The following is a 12842-nucleotide window of genomic DNA, read 5'->3' as shown; positions in this document are numbered from 1 at the left end:
TATCACTCACCCCCTTTCCCTTCCTGAGAATTCTTTGTGTTGTGGAGATTTCCTGTCTGTATTTTTAGTGTCTGATTCTCTACGATTGCTTAAGATTCGTGGCCATGTTCTACTGACTCACCAGAGGCCCAGACGCCCCTCATCCAACCGAGGGCTGCTGCGTGGAAAGCACTCGGTGTTGAAAGCCCAGGGCTTGTCCCGCAGCTTGCCTTAAGGGTTCCAGCTGATTTTTCACAACAGGGTTTGCCAATAGCTTCCCTTTCAGATGACAGTTTCGTTGGTTCGCTTTCTTAATGCTGAATCAGAGAAAGGACGTGTTCTGGGGGTAGAGCAAAAGGGAATGGGTGCAGTGAGTGGCCACACAGCCTTTTTTTCTGTGTCTCCGCTCCTCGAGGCTGCTTTTCTACCAGCTGGACTTCCCAAAGCCCCGCGTCAGTGGGCAAGGCTGCGCGGGGAAGGAGCTGAGTCACAGCTTTGCTTCTCTATAATTACACGTTTTATCACCTCATCTGACATAGACGGGGTGTTGGTTGGAAATGAAATACACATTAGGAATAAGCTCTTTAGAAATAGAAGAAGAAAAAAAAAAAGCGAAAAACCCGGCTTTCACAATGTGAAGGCTTTTCCTCAGTAGCTAAGGTCACGAAGAGACAGAACAGTCATTTCCCCCTTCTCACCCATACAGTCAGGAAAATGAAAACCTCAAAATAAACAACACTGTAAATTTCTCCTCAAACCCTCTTCCCGTCATTTTGTTTCGTGTCCTCGGTGCGCACGTCCGGCTAACATACCATGCCAGGCGCTCCCCACCCCATCTTTTCTCCCATCTTTGCTGTTGTGTCTCTCAAGATCTTATTCAAAACCACCTTCAGTATGAAATCCGGTCTCCCTAGGAGACGTTATTCCGTGGTATGTTATTGTGCTTCCGAAACCTGAGGATGGCTCTCGGGTCATTCTCTGTGTTCATCACATCGCCAGCAGATTGGAAGTTCTTCCAGATGAGACGCAGTGCCTTCCAACGCCTTGTCTTCTCCTTGTGCTTCCTCCTTCCTTGGGATAGTCCACAGTATGAGTAGCATCCAATCTCAATCCTCTTTTCCAACTTAGCCCAACCAAGCTCCCCCACCTACCAAGCTAAGAACAAACTCCCTTCCCAAATGCATGTGTAAATGCCCCCCCCCCCACACACCCCAAATAGCCAGGACATTCAAACTAATGAAATTTCCAGTCCACCTCTACCCAGATACGACCTTGTTGATAGCATCTCCTTTTCGATGACGGATCTGGATGTTTCCATGGCTTGGTTGCTGTTTGCCCCATGCTTCCTGGACAGGTTTCCAGGTAACCTTAATGTCTGTGCTTCTGGGGAAGGAGGAGTAGAAAATAATTCACCTCTTCAGTAAGTGGTTGTAAAAATATAACAGCATTTAAAAGCTTTTAAAGAGCAGCTCTCTCCTTCCGGTGGCTCAGGCCCTGTTAGTTTTGTGATAGGAGTCCCTATAATGCTTTGTGCTTGGCAACCTCTCAGTAGGACAGAAGGTAGATTTAAAGGTCAGGAGATTGATTTTTTGGTGGGGGAGGGCTTTCCATGAGGGGTTTGGGAGAGGAATCACTCAGGGAAGCAGTGTCAGTGAGGCTTACTTCTCCATCTGCTCCTGATTCATGTGTGAGACTCAACAAGCTCCTTGTCCAACAAGTGAGAGTCCCAGACTACAGAGGGGAGCAGTTTATCCTAGAGGTCCCAGGGGGAGAGGGGACCTGGAAGTAAGAGGTAGGGACTGTCACTCCTTCTCCTCCTACTCACATTCCCATCAAAACTTGCAGGGTGAATGTCCCCAAATTGCATGTGTGTTTTGCTTTGATGTGGCCACAGTGTGGCCACCCAGGCTTACTCTGGGGCAGCTGAATCCCATGGTTCAGGCCTGACTGTCCAATTTTGGAAACTGGGAGGCGTTTCCCCGTCTGCCAGGACTTGGAGTTTACCTTCCCTAGAGCATGGAGTAAGAAACTCGTGTTTATAAAATCCCAAGCCCCATGATTTCGCCCTGCCAGGGCTGGAGAAGTAGTAGGCACATAATGTCAGTCAGACCCTGCAACTGCTGTCCCCTCGTTCCTGCCCAGCACAAAGTTACTGGGGGAAAAGTAGGGATACGTGGGGTGTGGGACGTATTGGTTGTTTGAGCCCTGAAAATATAATTTAAAAATTGTCACCACCAATTAAGTCATGGGATCTTCTGCCTGTAATTTTCTTTTTTCTAAAACGATTTCTAAAAGCTATGTATAAATTAACTTTTAAAACCTACACTGTATTTTAAGTGCTCTGGGTAATGGTCCCCCCCCCCCAAGAATTCTTGTTGTGAGTCCTCTAAAAACATACACTATCCATGTATATATATACATGTATATATACTTTTAATAAGTTTTTAAAAATCAAGTCCTCAGTATTTGGCAGTATCTAACAGTTGCTAAATCAACTCCAGATCTTCTCTAGGTCATTTATCCTTTGGTTTCACCTTGAGCAGAAAACGATTTTTGCATGGCAGCCATGTGTCCATCTGTGTTGACTCTCACAGACATACTGATGATGGGCTTTTCCACCAACAATGTACAAAATGCTTCTCCTGGTTCAGAGAGAGCTTGGTTACACAGCACCTCCTAGGTCTTAAAATTAAAAATATCAATGTCCATTTTATATAATGGGACCTAATTAAAATGTGCACGTAAGTCCTTTGTAAGACATGAAAGGCGGGGGTCGTGCAATATTCTGTCTGTGAAGACATAGCCATGTATATATTTTGGTGTCCATCAACTCCCTGAAAATGAAGATTCCAAGCCACCACCAAAATGTCATTTGGCTTTGAAGATGGAAAGTAGTGAGTTTCTACAATTTCCAGTTACTTGGGGGCATGCAAGGGTACAACTACAGGAGTGGAGAAGTTCCTATGAAGGCAGATTGAGGCTCACCACGTTCCACATTTCCAGTGGGACTGAATTCTCTGAGTCATGTCGACTCTGAGTGGAAGATTCGTGGAGGAGTGGGGCAGGTCAAAAACCTGTCTGTAGGACACTAGGAAGTAGAGGCTGATGATGACCCTAAGAGTCCCCATTCCTTCTTCTTAAGATTCCTTCTCCAACCTCTCTGCACATAATTCAAAATAGACTATTCAGAGTCACGTCAAAATTGTAAATAATTCTCCCATGGCAATTACCAGGTTGATTAAAATACATTTTAATTTTTCCTTTGTCCTTGAATTGCTGCCACAGTAAGCCTGTGCTTCATCAGCCTCTTAGCTACCTTAGCACTCCAGCAAGGCTGGGGGGTGGGGTGTGGGGAAGGGCAGCTGTGGAGGTGATCATTTGAGAGAAGGACTGGAAGGTCATGTTCCTGTCGGGCCATGGGGCAAATGGAATAAAGACCCAGTCCCAGCAAGAACTCTAGAGCGGGTGGATTTCAAAGTGTGTAGAGCAGCCCCTTGTAGGTCTCAAGCACTGGGTACTTTGTAATTTGCACACATTCATTTTCTGGCTGGAAGGCTGGAGGCAAACAGACAGCTCATTAGGAAAATAACCGAAGAGCTAAATATAATGGAGGAAGTAGTCGGCAGCTCCCAGACAGAGGAGCATGGCTCACAGTCCTTCACGGAGATCAGAGGCCAAGCCAAACCAACCTGTCCGTCCCTCAAAGGTCAGCCATCTAGGGCTTTGTCAGACCAGGAAGGGAACAGAGTTTCAAAGGGCCTTTTGTGGAACACACATAGCTCTGGCCCCTGAGATTCAAATCAGAATCTGGAAACCTGTGTAGCAACCGCTCACGTGCACAATGTTTAGAGACCAGTGGGGCCCTCCATCCTCCTTTTTGTTTGTGTGTGTGTGTGTGTGTGTGTGTGTGTGTGTGTGTGTTTTCCTTTTTACAAGCATCAGGCTTTCCCTGTAGTTGGGTGAGAGATCATGAGAAACAAAATAACCCAAAGATGAAGTTATTTACTTATTTTTGAATAAAGCCCAAGAATGTTACATAATTTTTTTGGCTATTATTCAGAAAACTGTATAAGAAATGTACTTAAAAACCATGGAAGATATTATTTGTATCACAGGTCCTGTTGTCTTGTGGATAATACAATGTACATATATTATGCTTCAATGTATATGAACTAAACCTATGGGGGCACCTGGGTGGCTCAGTGGGTTAAAGCCTCTGCCTTCGGCTCAGGTCATGATCCCAAGGTCCTGGGATCGAGCCCCGCATCCGGCTCTCTGCTCAGCAGGGAGCCTGCTTCCCTTCCTCTCTCTCTGCCTGCCTCTCTGCCTACTTGTGATCTCTGTCTGTTGAATAAATAAATAAAATCTTAAAAAAAAAAACAAAACTAAACCTATGAATAGATAAGCAGTAACCTTTTAAAAAATTGAAATATAACTTCAAGTAGATTCTCAATGGTTTTTGACCTCCAGTTTCTTTTGCTAAATCCTGTCCTCTCTATGTATTACCATTTTTGTCGTTGTTGTTTTACTTCAAATGGCCAACAATGCTTCCCTGTCCTTTTTGATCTTTGGCGAGTGTTATAAACATTAGGAAGTGCTGATGTTTACTGTTTTTCTCCTGAGTCTCATTTAGTTTTCGGCCAGTATACAGTTCTATGTTTTGTTTCGTTTTTCTCAAGCAGTACCCCTGAGGACTCTAGGCTTTTCAGATTTTGTGTTGTGTGGAGAAGTCCTGCCAAGAGTAGGGAGTAGAGAGCCTAGCCCCCTGGCCTGGCTTAAGCCTCACTTTCCAATATGGGGCCTGGGGCCTGTCCTTAATGTTTTCTGAGATACAGTTTTTGTAACTCTTGGCTGGGTTCGAAGGACCTTGAACTGAATAATGACTAGACAAACCCCACTCACATGTAAGTTATGTGCTATTATTAGTTAAGTTTCTGTTTTATTCCAAGACAAAGGGCCTCTGGCAGTCATTCATTCCATATACAGTTTTCCTTTTATTCCTATCATCCATTCTATGTGCTTTCCCTTCTATTTCTGTCCCTGACCCCCTTCAAATTTTATAAGTTTAAAATGATGTCATCATTATTTGAGCCATGCCTCTGAGTCAGCCACGGAGAATATGAATCAACTGAAATTAAGGGAGGAGTCATCTCAAGTCCGGCAGGACCTGACACCATGGAGTCAGCTTCTCTTGAAGATGAAGAATCATCTTCCGTTGTAAAGGTCTAATTGAAACCCTGAGTCAAAGGAATGAGCTAGAACTTCTAGGGCGAACAACCAGGGAACTCAGTAGGCAATAAAGGAAGAGTCAGAGGAACTTACAAATAGCCGCAGAGGGCAGTTTTGAACCTGCAGGCCTCCTAACCTATAATCATTCTTGAAGACCGGGATATCATCATCTCAGCAAGCTGGACAAAGAAGGCCAACCAGCGAATCCAGCCTATGGTTATGCAATGGCTTGCTCTGCAGTTCTGAACGCTTGCTGACAGCGGGTTCTCTTTCTCTCCGCCCTTTCATTGAAGTTTCTTGACCCAGGAGGGTTGAACACTTGTTAGAAGCCCATGCCTAAATCCCATTTCTCGAGCATTAGTCATTATCATTTGCCGTGCTCCCACTGGGATGATGTATATATAAATCGGCAACTCAAGTTCATCTGTGAAACCCTAGCGCAGGGAGTCGCGTTCTTTGATTTTGAGCCACGGCCCTGTTTGGAAGTCTGGTGGAGCCTGTGAACCACTTCTTTTTTTTTTTTTAAAGATTTTATTTATTTATTTGACAGAGAGAGATCACAAGTAGGCAGAGAGGCAGGCAGAGAGAGAGAGAGAGAGAGAGGAGGAAACAGGCTCCCTGCTGAGCAGAGAGCCCGATGTGGGACTCGATCCCAGGACCCTGAGATCATGACCTGAGCCGAAGGCAGCGGCTTAACCCACTGAGCCAGTGATGTTCTTGCAAGGACCAAAAAAAAAAAAAAAACATAGGATACTAAGGGAACCAATTATGTTGACGAAAATTTTAAAAACAGATGTGGTATAGTAATATAGGTGTTTCTTTATTAACACATTAAATAAGATCTGGTGGGTTTAGTAAGTGTTACACCTTCAAAGTAGGGATGAACATTAATGATATTTCAAGGTACTGGCAACAACTAATGGTGACAAAGTCATAGGAAACCATTATAGTTTGTTGCCTATCTTCATAATTAAAAGAAAAGCAAAATTTCAGGTTTGGAAAATTAGTGGGTTTTTCCCTCCAAATGTATATACCCGTGAAATTCTATCTAAGAGCCCTCTGGGTGTTTGTGGGCCCAAGGGTAAGCACCCCCTGCCAGAGTGGCTTCTTTGGTTCAAAGGACAGCCATGTGAACTAAGAGCAGCATTACTTATGTCTTCTCAATGTATCTACTTAATGAAACTCAACTTATTCCCAAATGCCATACTTCTGTTTAATGGCAAGAAATGAAGGTACAATTCATTTGGGAACTAGAGTCGATATATACTTGTTTTGCTACGGTGATCAGATATCCCTACAACAGGGAGCCAAGGTTTCAGAGTACTTGACAAAACAAAGTGTTAGGGTCATCTTGATGTTATTTGAGTGTTTCCAGACCCCATAGGAAAGCTAAGGAGATTAGTACAAAGGTGGGCTAACAGCCAGACGAAGGTGAGTGAAGGCCCACAATAAGATGCAACATGAAAGTGAGAGGTAGAAGAGGTATGAAATGTCTGAGCTCAGGCATTGAGATAAGCCTGGGCTGGGCATTCTCCTAGAACTCCAGCCCCCAAGCCTGGGTAGTCACAGGCATTTTTACCAGTTTCACAGCAAAACACATACATAGTCACTTCCCCAGCATGAATGGAAATACCATATAATGGAAGTAAACACAAAACCTACCATTTCTTGGCTTGGGAGAATTGGGGTTTTTTTGGCAGGGAAGGGAGAGGTGGCTAAAAGGAGGCAGAAATGTACTGATATCCACAATTTAGCAACATCAATATAGAGTGTGTGCTCAAGGAAGCAAAAGAATGTAATAGATCCTAGAAATAACGTGCTCTGTTTCATCTATTCAGTGACATAGTTTTCCATTTCATCATTTTTGTTTCAGGAGACGTTACTACCATGCTTTCTTTTAACGTGAATGATTGTTACAGATTATGTTAGCGTCAACCAGATTTTATATACGCACATAAATATGTACCTGTATTTACACATGCATGCATGTATGTAGGTAGGTATAGTTTTTATTAGCAGATACCTGGAAAACATCACTCTTGGAAAATAAAGGACATCATCCCAAAGGGATGATACCTGCGTGCTCATGTTTCCTTGTTTCCTGAGTCACATACATAGTATTTCCAGACAAATGTCTGAGAGCATGACACGTGCTTTGATCATGGCTGAGTCAAAACTAGATGAGGCAACTGCTATGAATAGAAAAAGGGAATTCAAATTGTGTGGTAGCCTTAGGAAGTGTGGAAATGAGCGCATACACAGGGAACAACAAATGGTGAAAATAACTGCTTTTCTAAGATGGGGACCGCTGTGTGGTCTAGCCAGTGGCCAACACTCAGGGTGATGGGGGGCCTGCCAGTGTCTCTGGGAAATGGACTTGGTTGGCTGCTGCTGCAGGCAGAGATCTGGGAGCAGCTGGTGTTCCTCACGAGCAGTGGGAGCTCTGAGGAAGCAAGGAGGCGGCTTTCCAGGTTGGCCTCGCTGTCGTGTGTGTGTCTCGTCCCACCCCACATCGTCTGTGGCGGTCTGAGGATGCCGCGTGGCATTCTCAGAATTTGTCTTCATTGCTGGGTTTCCGAGAAGTGCTGTTGTCTCACTCTGGTCCCAGCGTGCTGGTCACTGGATTTCGTGGGAACTCTCGGGCCGTGTTGATACCACCTTCTGCACGAGGTGTGGTGACACCGGCCCGTGGCATCCTCTCATTTACCATGCTCTGTCACGGAGGGCTCATGGTTAAACTTCCAGCCAGGGTTCTGTCCAGGGATGTAACTTCGAAGTTTAACCACGGCAAGTAGACCGACATGAAGTTTCCCTCGAACTCCTTTTTACAGCGTTTTAAACGGAATTGAGAAACACGCAGGGCCCTTCGCTCTCATGAAAAATCTGTTCCCTGCTTTTCTTTATAGAAGCCACTTCTTTCCCAGAACATTTCAAAACCCATTGCACACGGCGTTCTGGGAGCTGGGGGAGGATTAAGAATGACCTTTAGCTAAGGAAAGAGGCAGCACAACCAGAGGAGATTCTGACCTATTTTCTTTTTGTGTGTATAGTGTTGCATATCCACGGAAAACATTGGCAAGATCCCAAGCCAGCCTCAAGCAGACTCTAAATATTCTCCGAGAAATAGCCTTCAATCAATAGAGAAATTGTCTAAATGCGCAGCAGGGTAAAACCCAGTTCAGGTCTGTTAAAGGTTTCTCCCATTCAAAGGGGGGCTGGGATGTCGTTTTAAAGGCCGGAACCTAAGATAAGGTCGACAGTAATACTACTTCCTTACACTGGCTATTACTTAACAGTTTGTGGAACACTTTCATGATTCTCTCTTTGGATTTTTCAGAGAGAGAGAGACAGTTAATAGAGCAATGATTATAGTTAAGAATTATGCAATTATATAGCAGATAGAATTAACAAGGGGTAAGAACACTCATCTTAAAACACACACACACACACACACACTTTCCAGGACAACTGCCTGGTTCAATCAGTTAAGTGTCTGCATTTGGCCCAGGTCATGATCCCAGGGTCCTGGGATCGGGCCCTGCATTGGGCTCCCTGCCTACTTCGCCCTTTGCCTGCTACTCACCCTGCTTGTGCGCGCGCTCTCTCTCTCTCTGACAAATAAATAAAATCTTTAAAAACAAAAACAAAAAACTTTCCTGTGTGTTAAATAGTTAATATAAGAGCTATGGCAATTAAGGGATGAAACATGAACAGAGTTAATTTGGCAAGAAAATAAATGTTTTTGAAACACCTACAGTGAGCCTGGCCCTGTGCAGGGATCGTGACATGCGTTATTCTTCTCAGTCCTTACAACAGATTGGAGGTATTGGGCATTTTACCGAAGCAAAACGGACAGAGGAGTGGTTTCACTGAGTCAGTCCAGTAATTGTATGATCCGAGAGGTGAACCCATCTCCGTATGACTCCCAAGCCCAGTGTCTTGCCGTCATGCTACCCTCCCTCAAGTTACTTAGCATGAATGTTGCTCATCATTTCTTCTTTCCTTTTGATTTGCATCATCACTTCAGTTGGATGTGATCACACCCTCCATAGCTCTTTCCATCCTCACGATCACGTCCTAATAGTAGAGATGATTCACTGACCTCATTCAATGCATCTTACTATGGTTACTTCGAGATCCTCATCTCATGTTATACCATAATATTCCTTGAAAGTAGGTCTTGAGTCTTACTCATTTTTATATCTTAAGCAGCATCTTACATACTGTTCTGCATCTAATATTTACTCACTAAATTTTTAAGTTAGTAGTGTAAATGATTCGTGCCAACTTCATAATTCTACTACTGATGATTTGTGCTGAGGGAGTGGAGCTTTCAATAGTATAATAAATGTTTAGCAAGCGATTTTGAATGAAACTAAGAGAAGCAAAATGCTCATAAGCCAGGGATTAAAGTTCTGGTGTAAAGTTCTGTTGTCTTTATCCTGTCCATGAAACTTACAACATGAGGTTTAAAATGGATGAAGGTTTTTTTTTTTTTTTTTTTTAAGATTTTATTGCTTTATTTGATAGAGATCACAGCAGGCAGAGAGAGAGGGAGAGAGAGAGAGAGAGAGAGGAGGAAACAGGCTCTCAACAGGGAGCCTGATGTGGGGCTCGATCCCAGGACCCTGAGATCATGACCTGAGCTGAAGACCGAATTTTTAACCCATAGAGCCACCCAGGCATCCTCAAAATGGATGAAGTTTTGATAGGAAAAGTCCACCTGCATCAAAACTAGGAAGTAGCTAAAATCTCGAAGTACGTTATCCTCCAAATGGTGAATCTGAACTGAGTCAAGGGTGGCTAGAAGGAGCTGAAACACGCCTCTTGGGTTCCAATGAGGATTCTGAGTTTTCATAAAGTGTTACAAGGGTCCAGGTGATGCTCTTTTACTTAGAGCAAGGGCTGAGGGAGTTTGTTCCACACTGCCGAGAAGAGCAGGTGGTCAGACTGATGGAAGGACGTTATTGGGCAAGATATGTTTATTTCCCAAAGTAGAATTCCTCTTTAGGAGGTGAGGCAGGGAGGGGGAGAGGGTGGAAGTGGCAGTCGGCTTAGTGGTGGTCGACTGATACAAATAAGCAGCTCCAGGTAAACATAAATCAGCCAAATAAAAAAATTAGAGAGCTAGGGGTCTCCCCCATGATGCTTACATTTTGTTGGGGCCATATGCTCACTCGAGAGGTCAGAGAATATGGCAAATATGGTTAAAAGCTACTGAAGCCCAATAAAAACCCAGTTTGAAGCCTGTCACTGTTCCATCTTACCCCTCGACTCCTCTCCATAATTCAAACAAAGAGCAAGCCAGGAGAGAACCGCGTTTTCTGCAGAGCAGGGTCTATGTTTTTAAGTAGATGTAGGTCATTAACGTCAAAAGCAAATAAAAATCACAAACAAAAATGAGGAGAGAAACTCAAAAACCTAAAGGCAAATGAAGAATAATACTGTTAAGCAGAATTATCCTAGCAAACCAAGGAATTTCAGACGTGTATTTGTCCGCACTCCCAATTTTAAAAATATAGAAGGTCTTTGTGAAATAATCCTGAAGTGAAATATTAGATCAAAGAAGAAGAGGCAAAAGAAGACAAAGTGAGCTAAGAGTGATGAATGAAATTGAAGATAATACAGCTATCCTAGAAATGGAAGATCACATTAGAGCAGATGTTGCTGAAAACCTATTCAGTGATGCAGAGGTCAGGCTGAAAAGAATAAAATAGCATTTATTGGGGGGGGGACAATCTCCAAATAAATAAAAACTAAGATGACAGTCAGTCAGACAACAGTCAGTCAGCATATGGGATGACAGTATTCCTGAAGTATATAACAGAACAAATGACCCAGAAAATAAAAATATCAAAAATGAAAGAAAACTCCACGGGAATAAATATGATCTTTGTGTGCTTTGGAGGAGATCTGAAGGGGAAGAAACTTGTAACAGATTAACGCAAAGACACATGGTCAAGTTAGTTGAGCTTTAAGGAAAATATAAGAATCCCATGAGCACGTAGGCAGAAAAAGCATGTTTCCTACAAAGGAGAAAAGAACAGAGTGACCTCAAATTTCCCACTGGAGATATTTAATGAGGAAAAAAAGTACACAACAAAATCTGGTTAACTATGAGATGAATCAAAATAAAGTCTCAGGAATGGGAAAGGCTTAGAGTCAAAGAATTAGAAGTAGTCTTAAATCATTTAATTATAGAACTGAACCAAATATACAAAATTATGGTTAAAGAACAGAATGTAACTACTGTAACTCCTCAACATCATAAAATTTTAATATGAATATAGAATAGTCCAAAATAGTCACTAGGGAAATTAGCTTTTTTCTTCTTTCCCCATTCATAGCATGGAGCCACAGCTACCATCAAAGGTCATTGAACTTAAAAAAAAAAAAAAAAGTTGTTGAACTTAAGACTTGATCACTTTTAGAAACCGATGAACAATAATATTGAAGTGTTTTGCATTTGTAAATGATTTCTGAACATCCTCTAAACAGTCTTTCTAGTTTATAGTTCTCTCATGCTTTAAGAGGATTTGGTGAGTAAGGTAAGATGAGGTAGAGACCGTCAGCAAGGTTACTGACCAAAATGTTGCACCATTCAGTTTAAAAAGAGAATTTCTTCCTCCAGAGAATTCCTTCCTCCTGGGTGTCTCAATGGGTTAAGTGCCCAACTCTTGGTTTCAACTCCGGTCATGATCTCAGGGTCACAAGGTGTGCTTGAGAATCATTCTTTCTCTCCCTTTGTCCCTCGCCTTGCTTGTGTGCGTTCTCTCTATAAATAAATAAAATCTTTTTTTTTTTTTTTTAAGAGAATTTATGTGGTCGTTGGTGATTTCAGTTTTTCACTGTTAGGGATAATCCTTTGGAATCTTAAGAGTGATGAGATAATGAAATTATAACCCAAGTGCTAGAATACCATGCAGCTATTAAAAAGAATGACGTAAGTCCACAGGGACTAACATGGAATGATGGTCAAGCAGTGTTATTAAGTAAAAAATTAAGTTGGAGACTATAGTTTGATATGCTATTTGAACCAAAAAGAAGACTGTGCATGATACTGTGCATCTTTTGTGGCTACCTCTGGGGCCTGGTAGATGAGTGAGAACAGGGGACTTTTGCTTTTTATTTTATTTCCTATGTACTATTGGAAATTTTTGTCAAGAATAGAAAGAAGTGTTGTTTTGTTTTGTTTTATCATAGATTAAGAAAAAGACTAAGGACAAATTTTAATTTTTCATTGGATGACCATAACAGTCATGGATGGGGAGTTAGAAAGAAAATCTGGTGAAACTGACTTAGGCGTGTCATTGAAGATTCTCTTCCCATTGCCAGAAGACTTACTCTGGCTACGCTGGAGGGCATCCTGCCTCTTGCTAGAGAACAGGAGGAGGGGATGGTTAACAGCAGTGGATGGGAGCTTGGAAAGGACACCCGTGATATGGAATGGCCTGAACTCAAGGGTGGTGTTCCAGAATGAGGCAATTTCATAGCAGTCTGAGATGTTTACCTGGTTGAAGAAGCCAAGACAGATCATAGACGGGGATCAAAATTTCTAAAAACAGGGGTTTAACTTCAGCACTTTTAGAGGAGAAACTAAATTTCAGGGAGGCAGAACTTGAGTTGGCAGGGTT

General features: G+C 42.7%; 1 long non-coding RNA gene across 1 annotated transcript in view; it reads left to right on the top strand.

Moving 5' to 3' along the window:
- The window catches only part of LOC309861214, a 43773-nt gene extending 34960 nt beyond the window's left edge, over nt 1–8813 (top strand). The window contains exon 6 of the long non-coding RNA XR_014309819.1: nt 8259–8813. This is a non-coding gene — a long non-coding RNA (uncharacterized lncRNA). The remainder of the gene's footprint in view (nt 1–8258) is intronic.
- The last annotated feature ends 4029 nt before the right edge of the window (nt 8814–12842 follow it).

Source organism: Mustela nivalis, assembly GCF_964662115.1.
Source record: "Mustela nivalis genome assembly, chromosome: 3".
In the NCBI taxonomy this organism is placed as follows: Eukaryota; Metazoa; Chordata; class Mammalia; order Carnivora; family Mustelidae; genus Mustela; species Mustela nivalis.
This window is presented reverse-complemented; position numbering and strand designations above follow the sequence as displayed.